At 39.4% G+C, this 19,374-nt stretch overlaps 1 protein-coding gene across 9 annotated transcripts in view; it reads right to left on the bottom strand.

The window, feature by feature from the left end:
* The window catches only part of ACER3 (alkaline ceramidase 3), a 167,519-nt gene that overhangs the window by 144,944 nt on the left and 3,201 nt on the right, over nucleotides 1–19,374 (bottom strand). The window lies entirely within an intron of this gene.

The raw sequence follows: 19,374 nt of genomic DNA, 5'->3' as shown, positions 1-19,374 counted from the left end.
ACAGAGAAAAAACTAAGTGAACACAAAGATAGGTCAATCAAAACTACCCAATATGTATATGCACAGAGAATGAAAAAAAGATTTTGGGCCGGGCGTGGTGGCTCACACCTGTAATCTCAGCACTTTGGCAGGCCGACGCGGGCAGATCCTGAGGTCAGGAGCTCGAGACCATCCTGGCTTACATGGTGAAACCCCATCTCTACTAAAAATACAAAAAATTAGCCGCGCGTGGTGGCTGGTGCCTGTAGTCCCAGCTACTCAGGAAGCTGAGGCAGGAGAAGGGCATGAACCCAGGAGGTAGAGCTTGCAGTGAGCTGAGATCGCACCACTGCACTCCAGCCTGAATGACAGAGCGAGACTCCATCTCAAAAAAAAAAAAAAAAAAAGATTTTTTACAAAATAATCCTAAACAGATCCTAATGAACCTATAAACAATGCAACATAGCTGTAATTGGAGCCAAAGGATAGAAGAGAATGAAGCAGAAAAAAATCTGAATACATAATGATCACAGTTTTTCAAAATATAATGAAATATAGAAATTTATAGACACGAGAAGCTCAACTTGCTGAAGGAAAATGATACCAGAGAGAAATGCAGATCCTCAGACAAGGGTGAAGAGCATCAGAAATGGTAAGCTACAAAAGACAATAATGTTTCCTTTTTCTTTTAACTTATTTATAACTCGTTTACTTTTAATATGCTGATATTTGGATTTTTATAACATATAGATGTAATATATATAACAACTATAGCATAAAGAACAAGGTAGGTAGGATATGAGCCTATATAGTTGCCTTATTCTGCAAACTTCTACATTTTTCATGAAGTGGTCCATGAAGTAGGCTGTGAAAAGTTAAAGACATGTATTTTAATCCCTAGAGTAACCACTAAATAAATAATGCAAAGAAGAATGACTAAAAAGGCAATAGTAAAATATTTTAATTCTAAAATAATATTCAAATAATTTGTTAAAACGTAGGAGAAGAACAAAAAACAGCTAGTATAATTACAATAATAAAATGATAGATCCAAACCAAACCATATCAACCAAAGATAAACCTGACAATTTGTTGCCCTGTTAATAACACTTAAATTGTTATCTGCTCGGGAATTCTACTTCTTTTTTTTTTTTTTTTTTTTGAGACATTGTGCTACTCTGTCATCCAGGCTGGAGTGCAGTGGTGCAATCATACCTCACTGCAGCATTGACCTCCAAGGTTCAAGTAATCCTCCCACCTCAGCCTCCCAAGTAGCTGGGACTACAGGTGTGCACCACCATGTAGGGCTAATTTCTTTTATTTTTATAGAGATGAGTTTCACCATGTTGCCCAGGCTGGTTTCTCACTCCTGGGCTTAAACAATCCGCCCACCTCCCCCTCCCAAAGTGCTGGTATTACAGGTGTGAGCCACCATACCCCACCCTGGCATCTTCTTACAAGGGCTCTAATCCCAGTCATAAGGGTAGATCCTCATGAACTAATTATGTCTCAAAGCCCCCACCTCCAAATACCAGCACAATAAGCTTAGGGAGTGCTGTGATAGTATACATATATAACGTACGTACATACATATATATATGCTTTCATCCACAGTTCCTGGCTTATAGCTCCCATAGTCCTTGTTATTTCTCCCCATGGCAGTCCACAGAAACTAAAAAATATACTCTAATCTTCCCTCACCTTTCTGTCTCAGAGCTGGACATTAATAAATTCTCTGCTACTATATCTGATGGTAGATCACAAGACCCCCATTTCAGAAGGGGCCCCATCCCATACCCTGGAGGAAGGAATGCTGCACAGAGAGGCCAAGAAGAATCTGAATCTAATCCTATTTATAGCAGGTTAATCAGAAACACAAGTAAAACAACATGGGGCTTCCGACTGGCATTGGGAAGTGGAGGACAGTCTTGTGGGACTGAGCCCTCAACCTGTGAATCTGGTGCTACCAAGTAGATAGTGTCAGAATTGAACTGAAAGATACCCAGCTAGTGTCCACTGCAAAACTGATTGCTTCTCTGTTGGTGGGGAGAAATCCCCACACATCTGGTCACAGAAATCTTCTGTGTTGATTGTGTTGTGAGCACAGAGGAAAAACAGTTTGTGCGCCAAGAGGAAAATTTACAACTTTAAATGCTTCTATTAACAAAGAAAGATCTAAAATCAGTGTTTTAAGCTTTCATCTCATGAAGCCAAAAAAGGAATACGTTAAATAAAAATAAGTAGAAGGAAAAAAATAAGAACAGAATAAGAATAAAGTAGAGAAAATTAACAAAGCCAAAAGTTGTTCCACTGACATAATAAAATCAAATAAACCATTAGGATGATTAATCATCAAAAAAGAGAGACTACAAATTACTGATTTCAGGAATGAAAGAACAGAGTTACCCTAGATTCTACAGACATTAAAAAAGCAATAAGGAAATGTCAGAAATAATTTTATGCCAATATATTCAACCATCTAGAGGAAATGAATAAATTTCCTTGAAAAATACAACCTAAAAACCTGAAGCAAGAAACCTAACAAAAAACAAATGTTAGAAAAATATCTCTTATGAACAAAGATGCAAAAATCCTGGCAAAAATCAATCCTGCCAAAAATACAAGCAAATTAAATTCAGCAACACATAAAAAGAATAACATATAATGTCTAAGCGGGCCAGCGAAACAAAGTTTATCCAACATTCAAAAATCAATCAATCAATCATATTAACAGAAAGGATAAAATCACAAGAATAACATTTGACAAACCCAACACCTATTCATGATAAAACTCAACAAGAACTTCCTCAATCAAATAAAGGATATCTACAAAAAACCTATAGCTAACATTATATCTAATAATGAAATATCGAATTATTTGCTTTTTAAATCAGGAAAAGGCAAGGATGTTCACTCATGATGTCATTTCTACTCAACATTGCCCTGGAGGTCCTAGCCAGTGCAACAGTGTAAGCAAAAGTAATAAAGTGCATAAAGATTGGAAAGAAAGAAGTGAAACTTCTATTTGAAGATTACGTGGTTAAATTGTGCTAAAATAACTGGATATGCCTATGAGGAAAAAATAAACTTCAATCCTTACTTTACACCATATGTGACAATAAATTTGAGATGGATATAGACCTGAATACAAAGCAATTAACTATAAAGCTTCCAAAAGAAAACATGGGAATAGACAAGCTACGAAAAGCAATAACCGTAAGAGAAAAAGCTGATCAATTAGACTTCATCAAAACGTACAACTTCTCATCAAAAAAACTCCTTTAAAAAAATGAAGTAGGGAGACAGGGAGAAAATAGTCACAAAACATCCATCTGGCAAATGGACTTATATTTTGAATATGAAAGGAGCCCCTGTTACTCAATGATAAAAAGACAATCCAATTTTTTTAAATGGGCAAAAGATTTGAAAAGATACTTCACAAAAGAAGATATACATATGACCAAGAAGCACAAGAAAATATGCTCAACATCATCAGACATCAGGTAAATGTTAATTAAAATTACAATGAGATACCACTACATACATTCCAGAATGGATAAAATTAAGAAGTATGACAACATCAAACATTGTTGGGGATGTGGAGCACCTAAAACTTCCATGATGAGAATGAAAAATGATACATCACTGTGGGGAAAAAGTCTTACAGGCTCTTAGAAAACTAAAACATAAACCAACCTTAACCTGGCAATTCCAATCCTAGGTATTTATTCACGAAAAATGAAAATATACATTCACAAAAAGACTTGTTTAAGAATGTTCAACTTTATGCATAATAGCCAAAAACTGGAAACAGCCCAGGTATCCTGTCCATAGGAAAATAGATAAACAAACTATTACATTCATACAATGGGATACTTCTCAGCAATCAAAAGAAATATACTACTGATACAGCACATGGATAAATCTCACTTCTCACAAATATGAATCTTAAATGGATTAACAAAGATTTAATTTTTTTCAGTTTTAACTTCTAATACAGTAAATACCAATAGATTTAACTCACAGAGCTCTTTGGGGTCCTCAATACTTTTTAAATATGTAAAGGGGTCATGAGACCAAAAAATTCGAGAACTTCTATTAGGTCGTTGCAAAAGTAATTGAGGCTTTTGTCATTGAAAGTATGGCAAAAACTGCAATTACTTTTGCACCAATCTAAAAGTTAAAGTTGAATATGAGCATGACCTATATTCTAACAATTACACTCCTAAGTATATACAGAAACCCTTACATTTCTGTGTACCAGAAGATGCACAAGAATGTTCACAACAGCCTTATTTGTAATAGCAAAAACCTGGAAACAACAAAATGTCCAATGATTAAAGAATGGATAAATGAATATATTCATACAGTGGAATTCTAAACAACAGCAAAAATAAATGAACTAAATCTACATCCATCAATGCAGTCAATTCTCAGGAGCATGAATGATACTAACAAGCACAATTTGTGTTAAAAAAAAAAAAAAAAAAAGCAAGTTGTGGAAGAATGTACACATAGTACAATTCCACTTATATAAAATATAAAACAAGCAAACCTAAATAGTATATTTTTAGGAATGCAAAGCAGTAAAAGTTAGGAAATGATAAACACTAAATTAAGTATACTGGTTATCTCCAGAAAAAAAGGAAAAAGATGGGATCAGGGAAGGACACAGAGGGTGCTAAATGTTTCTTTAGTGATCACTGCTCTTAACCAAAGGACTGTCCTCCTTTATTAAGGTCATAATTCTCTTCATTTGTCAACCTTTAGGTTGGACTTTCTGAACACAAAACAGTCATCTGATTGGCAAGATTAATTGAATCAACTCTAGCAATCAATGGGATTTCAGAAGACAAAGTCAGATTGCCCTCATATCTGCTTAAAAAAAGAAATGGGGGGAAAAAAGGAAAAACTGCTACTCAGAAGGTGAAATAGCTTAGAAACCGTAATGTTTCATTTCAGGAAAAGTATCTTACCTAGAATCTCTCCTTATCATTTTGTATAAATGAATACGTGAATGAAGATCATAAACACACAGCTTTTAGAGCAGCATCAAGATTTTAACATGCATAGTTTTGGAGTTCTGACTCTAGCCAGTCCTACTTGCTGCTAAAAGCAGCATGCTCTGAAAAGTTAAAGAACATGTTAGAGCAAGAGTCTATACCTATGATGAGTCAAAGATTTTTTTCCAGCTTCATAACTGAATTATTTCAACCCTGAGGTACTTACTTGCTTTCATTGGGTAAAATAATTCTTTTGAGTCTTGAGTACATTGCAGGTATAAATAAAACGATGCTTATAAAATTTTTTGTTATCTTCAGATGGGCTTATAAAAGTACTAACCTTTATTCTTTAGTCTCATCTTGTAAGAATAAAAGGCATGGTATAATATGACATACTCTGAGTTTTCACAATAGAAAATCAAAATTTCTCAAAACTCAACATCAGACACAGTTTTCAGGTATTTATTGCTGAATAACCATCACAAACTTCATGATTTTAAAACAAATTTATTATTACCTCTCATGGGAACAATATGAACAATAAAAAGTGCATGGGGTATTAATGTATATGTAAATAGTTTGTTTTCGCAAGAGTGAAATGTAAGTAGGGCGAGGAAACGAAAGAAGAAAGACTGAAGAGTTAAAAATAAACTGGATAGCACAATGAGATACAACCACACATCCACCAGAATGACTAAAATTTGAAAGACTGACACTAAATGTTGACAAAGATGTGGTACAACCACTTTGGGAAAAGGTCTGGCAGTATCTAATAAAACTAAACATACACATACTCTATGACCCAATTATTCCAATCCTAAGCATTTACCTGTGAGAAATGAAAATATATATCCACAAAAAGATCTGCCCAAGAATGTTTATAGCAGCTTTACTTATAATTGCCCACACCTAAAAACAGCCATGTGTCCATCAACAGGAAAACGGGTTAACAAACTGTGGTATATTCACATAGTGGAATCCTACCACATAGCAACATGGATGAATCTCAAAAACATGCTGAACAAAAGAAGCCTTACCCCAGATAGTAAATACTAGATGAGTCCATTTCCATGCAGTTCTCAAACAGGCAAACCTAATCTATGGTAGGGAAAAAAAATCAGCCAACAGTGGTTATGCTGGAAAGAAGGGGTAAGATGGAGGTGGGGATTAACAGGGAAGGGGCATGAGGGAACTTTCCTGGCTGATGGTAAAGTTCCACATCTTGATAGAGGTTGTTACATAGGTCTATGCATTTCTCAAAATCTAGCAAAAATAACTTAAGATTTGTGTATTACAGGCCAGGTGCAGTGGCTTAAGCCTGTAATCCCAGCCCTTTGGGAGGCTGAGGTGGGAGGATCACCTGAGGTCAGGAGTTCTAGACCATCCCGGCCAACATGGTGAAACCCCATCTCTACAAAAAAAATGAAAAAATTAACTGGGTGTGGTGGCACATGCCTGTAATCCCCCGTCTCTACTAATAATAAAAAAATTAGCCGGTGTGGTGGTCTTCACCTGTAATCCCAGCTACTTGGGAGTCTGAGGCAGGAGAATTGTTTGAACCCGGGACAGGGAGGTTGTAGTGAGCTGAGATCATGCCACTGCACTCCAGCCTCAGCAACCCAGCAAGACTCCATCTCAAAAAAAAAAAAAAAAAAAAAAAAAAAATTGTGTATTACATTGAATGTAAATTTTATATCAAAAGAAAAAAAAACAAGGAATTAAACTTTAATGATATGCTTTAGTATTTAAAGAAAAGCAAACAGATGTCTGCAATTTACTTCAAAATGTATCAAAAAATAAAATGAACTGATAGATGAAAGGAATGGAAAAACGAATCAGTGTATGATAAAAACAAGTGTAATAAAATGTCAACGGTAGAATCTAGTTAGTGGGTGAATGGATATTCACTGAAGAATTCTTCCATCTTTGTTGTATGTGTAAAAATTTCATGTTAAAAAAATGAAATGTTGGCCAGGCGCGGTGGCTCATGCCTGTAATCCCAGCACTTTGGGAGGCTGAGGTGGACAAATCACGAGGTCAGGAGATCGAGACCAGCCTGGCCAACATGGTGAAACCCCATCTCTACTGAAAATACAAAAATTAGCCGGGTGTAGTGGCATGCACCTGTAATCCCAGCTACTCGGGAGGCTGAGGCACAAGAATCACTTGAACCCAGGAGGCGGAGGTTGCATTGAGCCAAGATTGCACCACTGCACTCCAGCCTGGCAACAGAGCCCAAGATTCCATCTAAAAAAAAAAAAAAAAAAAAAAAAAAAAAGAAGTGCTCTTCATGCCATGTTAGAATTTGGTCTTTATCCTTTAGTCAATAGAAAGTCCTCAAAGGGAAATAGAAAAAGCACCTAATTCTCTAAGAAGTAATCAGTCAAGGTTTAAAGAGATACCCACTGACTCAGATAATGCAGTTACAAATGACAAATGACAAGCCAACAGCATGTGCAAAAGCATCAGGTTAAGGATATGTGACATATAGATAATCCAACTGAACCTCCCACAGAAAACATCTAAAAATCCTGAATTTAAAAACAGATCAAAGAAGGAAGAAAGAAGGGAGGGAGAAAAGGAGAAATGGAAAGTCCACCAAAGTAAGGAATCAAGTAGACCTCCCAAAATAAAGCTTTAACTGCCCCCGTCCCCACCTCCCATGCCCTAGAAACTCAGGCAGGAGTTGATGCTGCAAACTTAAGGCAGAATTTCTTCTCCTGGAAACCTTAGCTTTTGTGCTTAATGCCTTTTAAATGATTGGATGAGGCCATTCATGTTATTGAAGGTAATCTCCTTTACCTAAAGTCAATTGATTATAGATATTAACCACATTTACTAAATACCATCATAGCAACACCAAGGTAAGTGTTTGACTAAATAAGTGAATACTATAGCCTAGCCGAGTTCACAGATAAAACTAATCACCACAGGTAAGGAAGCCACAACAAGCATGGGTTAGCTTTGCTTTTTTTTTTTTTTTTTTTTTAACTTATTTTGATTAGATTCCAATTCAACTAATCTTTATTGAGTACCTAATATTTGCCAGGTACTTCACAGTGTGTTTTCACATGTATCATGCCATTTAAATCTCATAACCATTCTTTTTATCAGTTTTTGTAAAATGAGAAAAATGATATTTGATAGGTTTAAGTGATTTGCTCAAAGTCACAGGTTCAATGGAGCAAAGTCCAGATAGGAATCTTGATTCTGACTGCAAGTCCAATGGCCAGCTGTTCCATTATACCATGTACTTTCCCCAAAGTAAAATATCTAGGACTTTCATGCAACCATAAAATGCTTTTACTGTCCCTTTTGGGATCTATCATTTTGCTGGGTCCCAAAATGTTTCTTCATGCCTTCACTTCTTTTGAATGTTCTGCACTACCTAAAACTCTCCAGGTGAGTTTTTCCCACTATTGGAAATAGCTGGCAAAGGAACAAAGGTAGATTCTAAAAACTGAAAAAAAAAAAAAATTTAAAATCTTAACCTGAAATAAGAATGGAGTAGACAAGACTTTCATTTAAATGTTTACTATACTATATATTCTATCTCAGTGAAGTTCCCCAAATTACTGTTTGAGGAATTGTACTGTTCTCCTTATTTACACACACACACACCCCAATTACTGTTTCACTTTAAAAAAATCAATCATTTCTTCCAAAATGTGCTACCAAATGACAATTCTTCCAGTTAATATCTTTGAAGACTTGAGCAGATACCAAGATTAAACTTCCAAATGTACTCAGCCTTCAAGTACCTACTAAGCTCTAGCTGCTAACTATAGACTTGAGTCTAAAAGGGATTTCATTTAAGCTTGGGAAAGGTACTAAGAGAAAATAGGGATGAAAATTGTTTCTGAAATAAAAAAGTTCAATTTAGCTCATTACCCAGAATGATCCTTTTCAAGCTTTCCTTCACAACAGGTTTTCAGCCTACTGTTACTGTGCAGGGTAATCAACACCTAACTTGATTTGCAAAGTTAGACACCCAGGTTCTAGTACCAGCCCTGTGATCCTTAACAAACTGCTTATCCTTTTGAACTTACTTTCCTTACATACAAACAGAGACAACACTGAAAAAAGATATAAAAATGCTTTGTGTATGTTAAAGCCTTGTTTCTCTAAGTGTAGTCTCCAGAGCAGCAGCACTGTAATCACCTGATAGCTTTTAAGAAATGCAGACTCAGCCAGGCATGGTGGCTTACGCCTGTAATCCCAACACTTTGGGAGGATCACTTGAGGCCAGGAGTTCGAGACCAGCCTGGGCAACATAGCAAGATTCCCCGCATCTCTACAAAAAATAAAATTAAAAAATCGCCAGGTATGGGCCGGGCGCGGTGGCTCAAGCCTGTAATCCCAGCACTTTGGGAGGCCGAGATGGGCGGATCACGAAGCCAGGAGATCGAGAGATGATCCCGGCTAACACGGTGAAACCCCGTCTCTACTAAAAAATACAAAAAAACTAGCCGGGCGAGGTGGCGGGCGCCTGTAGTCCCAGCTACTCGGGAGGCTGAGGCAGGAGAACGGCGTAAACCCGGGAGGCGGAGCTTGCAGTGAGCTGAGATCCGGCCACTGCACTCCAGCCTGGGTGACAGAGCAAGACTCCGTCTCAAAAAAAAAAAAAAAAATCGCCAGGTATGGTGGCAGACACCCGCAGTGCTAGCTATTCGGGAGGCTGAGGCAGGAGGATCCCTCGAACCCAGGAGTTTGAGGTTACAGTAAGTTATGATCATTCCACTGAACTTAAGCCTGGGCAATAGAGTGAGACCCTGTCTCAAAAAAAAAAAAAAGAAAGAAAGAAAGAAAAAGGAAAAAAAGGAATGCAGACTCTAAGGCCACATTCCATATCCACTTAACCAGAATGTTTTTACAAGATTCCCAGGTAATTCACATACACATTAAAGTCTGAGGTCCACTGTTGTAAAGCACTTCATAGATGTTAGGTATCTTCACCATAATAAAACAGTTCATTAGAAACTTTTTGTTTGGAGAAGTCCTGTGATCTGGTAACCCATTAACAATATGACATCAACAATAATGACATCATCCTCCTCAGCTCCATCATTTTCCAGACTGAGAAACTACTAAATGTAGATTCCAATCTAGGCTTCACCACTAATTTTCAATGTAATCTTAGGCAGATCACTTCTCAAGGTCTTTTTCCTTATTTGTAAAATGAGAACATTAGATCACTAGTTCCCAACATAAGGTCCCTGGACTCACTCGGGTCTAAAAAAGTGATAAGGGAGGAAGACAGGGTAGTATGGTAGTTAAGTGTATAGTTTTGGGATTAAATGGCTACTTCAAGACTGGGTGTGGTGGCTCATACCTGTAATCCCAGCACTTTGGGAGGCGAAAGCAGGCAGATCACCTGAGGTCCGGAGTTCGAGACAAGCCTGGCCAACGTGGCGAAACCCTGTCTCTACTAAAAATACAAAAATTAGCCAGGGGTGGTGGCACGTGCCTGTAATCCCAGGTACTTGGGAGGCTGAGGCAGGAGAATCATTTGAACCCAGGAGGCAGAGGATGCAGTGAGCCAAGATGGCGCCACTTTACTCCAGCCTTGGTGACAGAGTGAGACTCAGTCTCAAAAAAAAAAGTTCAGTCCATGCCAGGGTTTGGGGGGTAAAGTTGGGGGATGAAGGGGGGTGGTGGGTGGAGAGAGGGGTCAGATATGCCTCATTATACTCTTTGGAGTTCAGGCACACAATTGACCAGCATTAACATTAAAAAATAGAGATCCTAAGACTGACAGAACAGACTTTTTAGAGCAACAAGATACCAAATTCCAACCTGACTCTAATATACCATCACATGATAAATAGCAAGGCCCTGCAAGAAATCAAAGTACTTTACCCAAAATATATTTTTTGACATAATGTGAAATGGCCCTGCAAACCTGTCGCTTGTAGAGGAAATTTACATTCTATAGAGAATTCCTTTCCCTTTCCAGCTTGTTTTCTGATCCTGAAGAGATTGGCTGAGAGTCTAGCATCTTTTAAAGGTCTGAATAGGAAACATTTGCCATCTATTGCCTCTAAGGGCAGCCACCAACGAGACTTCATCTACATAATAAGAACCTTAGTCTCTACAACCCCTTATCTTAACCCAGATACTGATTTCTGTTGATTCCAAGGTTTTAAATAATAACTTAACTCTTTCAACCAATTGCCAATCAGAAAATCTTTTTTTTTTTTTTTTGAGACAGAGTCTCACTCTGTCGCCCAGGCTGGAGTGCAGTGGCATGATCTTGGTTCACTGCAAGCTCCGCCCCCCGGGTTCATGCCCTTCTCCTGCCTCAGCCTCCCATGTAGCTGGGACTACAGGTGCCTGCCACCATGCCCAGCTAATTTTTTTTTTTTTTGTATTTTTAGTAGAGACGGAGTTTCACCATGTTAGCCAGGATGGTCTCGATCTCCGGACCTCGCGATCCACCCGTCTTGGCCTCCCAAAGTGCTGGGATTACAGGCGTGAGCCATCACGCTCGGCCCAGAAAATCTTTAAATCCACCTATGACCTGTAAGCTGTGCCCCCTACTCACCACTTCAAGTTGTCCCACCTTTCTAGACTGAACCAATGTATACCTTACATGTGCTGATTGACATCTTATGTCTCCCTAAAACATAAAACGAAGCTGTAACTCAGCCACCTTAAGCAAATGTTCTCAAGACTTCCTGAGGCTGTGTCACAGGTCATGATCCTTAACCCTGGCAAAAAAAACTTGTAAATTGGCTGAAACTTTTCTCAGATACTTTTAGCTTTACACTATATACTTAAAATAGATGCATTTTATTGTAAGTAAATTATACCTCAAAAAGCTAATAGCAAAAGTAAAACAGGAAGAGAGAGAATGAGAATGCACTCTGGAAGTCAGAGCATGAGTTTAATTCTTTGCTTTGCCACTTGCAAAATGGAAAACTTTAGACAAATTATTTAATCCCTGTCTGCCCTAAATTTCTAGATCTTTAAAACAGGACTACAGAACCTAATTTAAGAGTTGTTGTAAAGATTGTAGTAAGAGTTCTTATCAGATAATACACTCAGAACTTTGTACATTAAACCCCATGAATTTTAGCTATTATTATTTCTATTGACTATTTTTAATATTTCAAAAATCACACTTATCCACAAGAAGACTGTAATGAAAATATTATGCTGTTTTGTTTTATATCAATGCATTAAACTAATTAGTGGCTGTATCTCATATAATCATTACAGCATGGTAATAGTATCTAGAACTTATCTGATTGAGTTACATGTACCTTTGATTAATTAAAACAGGGATAAAGTCCACTAACAATTGTAATTTATGTAGGAATAATAAATTACAATTTATGTAAAAGTGATAAATTCATGGCACCCATGAAAGAAATTTTTTGAAAGGCTTCTTTATAATGAAAAGGTTAAAATAGCTACTCTGTTACCACATAGTCCAGCAGTTCCACCTCAGGGGTCTTGAAGAGACATTTGTACACCCATGTTCACAGCAGCATTATTCACAACAGCCAAGGGGTAGAAGCAATCCAAGTGTACACTGACAGAAGAATGAATAAAAAATGTGGCCCAAGCATGGTGGCTCACACCTGTAATCCCAGTACCTTGGGAGTATCACTGGAGTCCAGGAGTTGGAGACCAGCCTGGGTGACATAGTCAGACCTCATCTCTACAAAAAATTAAAAAAAAAATAGACAGGTGTGGTGGCACACATCTGTGGTCCCATCTACTTGGAAGGCTGAGGTGGGAGGATCACTTGAGCCCAGGAGGTCAAGACTAGCCTGGGCAACATAGTGAGACTTCATCTCTACAGAAAATTTAAAAATTAGACAGGTGTGCTGGCACACATCTGTGGTCCCATCTACTTGGAAGGCTGAGGTGGGAGGATCACTTGAGCCCAGGAGGTCGAGGCTACAGTCAGCCATGATCATGCCACTGCACTCCAGCATAAGCGACAGAATGAGACCCTTTCTCAAAAAACAGAAAATGTGGCAAATACATACCATAAAATACTATACAGCCTTAAAAAGGAAGGAAATTCTGATTGCTACAACATGGGTGAACCGTGAGGACATTACACCAAGTGAAATAAAACACTCACAAAAAGACAAGTACTGTATGGTTCTACTTATACGAGGTACTTAGTCAAATTTATAGAGACAGAAAGTAGAAGGGTGGTTGCCAGTGACTAGAAGGAGGAGAAAATGGGGAGTTGTTTAATGGATATAGAGTTTTAGTTTTGCAAGATGAAGAGTTCTGGAAATTGATTGTCCAACAGTGTGAATGTACTTAACACTACCAACTGCCGAACTGTACGTACATTTAAAATGGTTAAGAAGATAAATTTTATGTTATGTGTATTTTTCCACAATTAAAGATAAATAAATAGCTGGTATGGTAGCTCTTGCAGCACTAACACTATAAAACCTTTATGAACCTATCTATGTTTTAAGTTTGTAATAAGCGATCATAGCACCTAAAGCAATTAACTGGCAGTCTGACTTGGATACTGTTGCATAACTCAAACTGTGATTTTTCCTCTGTTCTCACAACCCAATAATCATCACAGAAGACTTCTGTGACCAAGTGTGTGTGTGGAAACCCAATCAGTTCTATAGCAATCAGTTCTATAGAAGACACCAGCTGGGTGTCCTCCAATTCAATTCTAACATTATCTACCTTGAGATAGTGTCAGATCCTACAGGTTGAGGACTCAGTCCCCAAAACTGCCCCCTTCCTTCAGACACCTATCCCAAGTTCAGGGCAGAGGCTTACAGAACCAGGGAAACAGGTTTATTATTTTATTACAAAGGATATTTCAAAGTTTACAAATAAACAGCCAGAAGAAGAGATACACAGGGGCAGGTCTGGAAGGGTCCTGAGCACAGAAGGTTCTGTCCGAATATATTTGGAGCGCAGCACCCTCCTAATATGCGGATGAGTTCTTGTTCACCTTCCTGTCAGCCTCCACGTGTTCAGCTATCTGGAAGTTCTCCAAACCCTGTCCTCTTGAACCTTTTATGGAGACTTCATTGGATAGGCATGATTGAAGCATGAACAACCATGTTGAAATATGACTGGACAAAAAGGGTATAGTCTAATATTAATAGACTGAATGGGGAAACCCAGCCTGTCTGTTCAGATTCCTCTTGGCTTCTCTCTGCAGCATTCCTTCCTCCAGGGTATGGGGCAGGACTCTCTCTGTAATGAGGGTTTTGTGACCCACAGTCAGATTAGAGTCCTGCCTTGGGTAGGTGACAGAAGGGCAGGAGAAGACCAGAGAGACAGAGATTCTGTTTCCTGAGGCCTGCTTTGAGGCCTACAGTGCCCCAACATTATAATAAAAGACTCTAAAAAAGGATATGAGAGTTATGAGCCAGGAACCATGGGCTACACACACACACATACACACACACAATCACAGATATATTAAACCTAAACTCTTTTGTACACTCAATTTGTCCTTTCATTTGGCCTTCATTCTTCAGTTGACTTACGAGCTTTTGAGTTATAATTTGGAGGCAGTGCTGCTTGCTTGTCAATAACCTTCAGAGAAAGGAGCATCTTTCTTCATATGACAGGGATGTCACCTCTGCCAGCCCACAGAGTCCCGAGACCAAAAAAGAAGCCTGACGTGTGCTCACTAACTTGAGGTTGCTTTTCAGGGAAGATGGCAGGAAGGAACCCAAGAAAAGGAAAAGAAAAGAAATGTAGCGGCCGGGCGCGGTGGCTCAAGCCTGTAATCCCAGCACTTTGGGAGGCCGAGATGGGCGGATCACGAGGTCAGGAAATCGAGACCATCCTGGCTAACATGGTGAAACCCCGTCTCTACTGAAAAATACAAAAAGCTAGCCAGGCGAGGTGGCGGGCGCCTGTAGTCCCAGCTACTTGGGAGGCTGAGGCAGGAGAATGGCGTAAACCCAGGAGGCGGAGCTTGCAGTGAGTTGAGATCCAGCCACTGCACTCCAGCCCGGGCAACAGAGCGAGACTCCGTCTCAAAAAATAAAAATAAAAATAAAAAAAGAAATATAGCAAAGGGCTATAAGCAGTCAAATGCCTTTCATGGCATACCTGTATGGCAGAGGTAGGTGATAAAAGCCCCTTTTGACTTGTGCTGCAGCAGCAAGGAAAAAAAAGACCTTGTTCCCCCATCTAAGTGAATCCCATAGTAAAGGTATAAAGACTGAGGGCTGCCCTACTTTCCTTCTGCCTACTTCCTGCGAACAGGATGGGGAGAGAGGCAGCAAACCTATGAGAAAGAACAATACCTAACTTGAACCATTCTCACTTATGGACAAAAGGATATGGCAAGATGATCATACTAGATCATAACAGCCATTCTTCCCATCCATGAAAGTCATACCAACCAGGTTATCTCCTCAGACTGAGGTGAGGTAAGTCCTATAAAAACCATAATTGAGAATTTTCAAGTATTTTTATTAGCTTTCTTTTGTTTATTTATTTTTTATTTTTTAGCTTTCTGATAGATAAACCCCTCTAATAATATGTCAATTCTTGGACATTCCTTGATCAAATACTTTTTCGGGAATGCATTTCTCCTGAAAGAATATGCCTGTTTGTACTTGTCTGTTCATACTCCTCCTGGCCTCTCGGCTGCTTTTTTTTTTTTTTTTGAGACAGAGTCTCACTCTGTCACCGAGGCTGGAGTGCAGTGGCACGATGTCAGCTCTCTGCAACCTCCACCTCCAAGGTTCAAATGACTCTCCTGCCTCAGCCTCCCAAGTAGCTGGGACTACAGGCACACACCACCACACCTGACAAATTTTTGTATTTTTAGTAGAGACAGTGTCTCATCATGTTGGCCAGGCTGGTCACCAACTCGTGACCTCAAGTGATCCATCTGCCTTGGCCTCCCAAAGTGCTGGGATTACAGGCATGAACCACCATGCCTGGCCCTCTCAGCTACTTTGAACAGAGAAGCTGCATTCAAATGGTTTTACAGTCTTAGTCAGTGACAAAATAGGTACTCAGTAAATATCTGCTGAATAAATAAAACATTCTGAATGACTTTTAACTGGGTAATTCTTTTCTGAACACCCATGTTCACAGTAGCATTATTCACAATAGCCAAGAGGTAGAAGTAACCCAAGTTTATGCTGTCAAAAGAATGAATAAAGAAAATGTGGCCTGGGCATGATGGCTCACATCATGAAGCTGTAGGTAAATGTTAAAATTCCCCTCCATTTCCCTTTATATAATATTTCTTCCATTAAATCAACAGCACCTAAAACTCCACTTTGTATAGATAGTATATCTTGGTAGAAAGAGTTGTGAGACCTAAATTTGAATACCATTTCTGCCTCTTAATAGCTGTATGATGCTGAGCTGCTTATTTAACTAACTTCTCCAAGACTCAGCACCCTTCTCTTTACAATGGGGTAACAACATCTAACATTCCTTGATAGGAATGTTCTGAGGATTAGAAATACACAGTATTCACTTTGCAGGGTTCCAATATGCTCAAATTTCAGTGATCACAGTTTAGTTAAATAACACCAATTACCCAATGACACAATTCAAATTTCAGTTACCACTGTATACTAATTGTGAGTAGCTGAATATAGTACAAACTTCACTGCTACATCTTAAGTCCACAAATCATTATACAAATAACAGAGGTACATCACCATCAGTGACCAACCAGGTCACTTCTTTCAATGTCTGTTGGTGATCAGTCACAGTGAACTGGTACCGGTTATTCAGTTCATGTACAGAAAGCAAAGCTTTCTGTAGTTGAGCTGCCTCTTTGTCTCAGGGTGATAAACTTACATGCCATGTTACAAAAATGAGTGCAGAAAGAGAGAACTGGCCAAGAATGATGAAAGGGTAGCAGAGAAACAAAAATGTATAATGTTGGAAGTAAAATTCCAATCAAATGTAAACAGAATTATAGAAGAAATAGCTGACCATAAGAATGCTGACACTACTGTCATTCAAGGGACTCTCAATATGTAGTCTGAGGGGCTGGGCGCAGTGGCTCAGACCTGTAATTCCAGCACTTTGGGAGGCTGAGGTGGGCGGATCACTTGAGGCCAGGAGTTCAAGACCATCCTGGCCAACATGGTGAAACCCCATCTCTACCAAAAAAATACAAAAATTAGCCAGGTATGGTGATGCGTACCTCCCAGCTACTTGGGAGGCTGAGGTGGGAGGATTGCTTGAGCCTGGGAGGCAGACGTTGCAGTGAGCCAAGATCATGCCACTGCACTCCAGCCTGGGCGACAGAGTAAGACTTCGTCTCAAAAAAGAAAAAAAAAAAAAAAGATGCTGGGCAAGGTGGCTCGCACCTGTAATCCCAGCACTTTGGGAGGCCGAGGCAGGTGAATCACTTGAGGTCAGGAGTTTGAGGCCAGCCTGGCCAACATGGTGAAACCCCATCTCTACTAAAAATACAAAAATTAGCTGCGCATGGTGGCGCACTCCTGTAATCCCAGCTATGTGGGTGGCTGAGGCAAGAGAATTGCTTGAACCCAGGAGGTGGAGGTTGCAGTGAGCCAAGACTGCACCATTGCACTCCAGCCTGGGTGACAGAGCCGTCTCAAAATAAAAATAAAAATAAAAATTTAAGAAAAAAGCAGCCTGAGGAATTCAGAGAAAATGAAGGCAAACTTATCAACATAAATGAATAAAGTAGTTGTGGTGAAAAGGATAAAGATGTCCCAGGAGAAATGATGCTAACAAAAAAAAACTTTGTGGCCGGGTGCGGTGGCTCATGCCTGGAATCCCAGCACTTTGGGAGGCTGAGGCAGGTGGATCATGAGGTCAGGAGATCGAGACCCCTGGCTAGCACAGTGAAACCCTGTCTCTACTAAAAATACAAAAAAAAATTAGCCGGGCATGGTGGCATGCGCCTGTAGTCACAGGTACACAGGAGGCTGAGGCAGCAGAATGGCCTGAACCCGGGAGCCGGAGCTTGCAGTGAGGCAAGATTGTACCACTGCACTCCAGCCTGGGCTACCGAGCGAGACTCCGTCTCAAAAACAAAAACAAAAACAAAAAACAACTTTGCATTAAAGGAACTCTCGGAGAGATTTCACAATATTAAAAGTGCAAAGGATAAATTTTGGAAGCTGATACAAATTAGAAGAGAATTCATGAAGGGATAGTACTCATCCCAGCTGGGCATGGTGGCTCATGCCTATAATCCCAACACATTGGGAGGCTGAAATGGGAGGACTGCTTGAGTTCAAGAGTTTGAGACCAGCTTGTGCAACATGGCAAAATCCTGTCTCTACTAAAAATCCAGAAAAAAAAAAAAAATTAGCTGGGCATGGTGGCACACGCCTGTAGTCCCAGCTATGGGGTGCTGGGGTGGCAGGATCACTTGAGCCTGGGAGGTGGAGGCTGCAGTGAGCTCTGATTGTGCCTCTGCACTCCAGCCTAAGCAACAGAGGTAGACCTTGTCTCAAGAAAAACCCCAAAACCTGATGGACCTCATTAGTGTAGCTGTAGCTGGCTAAAAAAAAACGTTTTTTAATTTAAAAGAAAAAAGACAATTGGGCATGGAGGTTCATGCCTGTACTACCAGCACTTTGGGAGGCTGAAGCAGGTGGATCACTTGAGGTCAGGAGCTCGAGACCAGCCTGGCCAACATGGTGAAACCCTGTCTCCACTAAAAATACAAAAATTAGCCAGGTGTGGTGGCAAGCACCTGTAATCCCAGCTACTTGGGAAGCTGAGGCAGGAGAACTGCTTGAACCCAGGAGGTGGAGGTTGCAGTGAGCCGAGATAGCGACACTGCATTCCAGCCTCGGCAACAGAGCGAGACTCTACCTCAAAAAAAAAAACAACTCATTCCATATTATGAGTTATGTGACAAAAAAGGCAAGCACTGTTTAAATTATTCTTGATAAGTGATCTTTATAAAGAAAAAAGTTTATTTCTCAATGTTTTTAATGTTTTAAAGTGTACTAAATAAACATGCTTACTTTTTTCATTTCCCTATATATTCATAACCAACAGTAAGAGAGTTTACAATGTTTGACAAAAAGTTTTAAAGGTCACAGAACAATCATAACTTTTCCCATTGATTATTACCATAGTGTTACCTGGTTTTAACTTGCACAGTCATTTGTATGGTCCCACACTATTATGCAAAGCAAGGACTGCCTGTACCTCTAACTTCTGGCACATCAAGTGGCTTATGATTTCACAATGAGAGACCTTTTCCCCTGGTCCTTACAATATGTTCAAACAAAAGGAATTTAAACTGATCTTGGCTGATGCTCGGAAGACAGTTTTCAGGTGCTGAAAGTGACTGAGAACCACTGCCATATCTGAATATGCAATTCCCCAAACTCTTCATTATTCCCTAAAATACATATATTCTAATGCTGAAAGACAGTTGAAAGATGGTTGAGTAAACTGAATAGTT

This window comes from Macaca fascicularis, chromosome 14, assembly GCF_037993035.2.
Source record: "Macaca fascicularis isolate 582-1 chromosome 14, T2T-MFA8v1.1".
NCBI classification, from domain to species: Eukaryota; Metazoa; Chordata; class Mammalia; order Primates; family Cercopithecidae; genus Macaca; species Macaca fascicularis.
The sequence above is the reverse complement of the archived record's forward strand: the minus strand, read 5'-3'. Positions and strand labels throughout refer to the sequence as shown.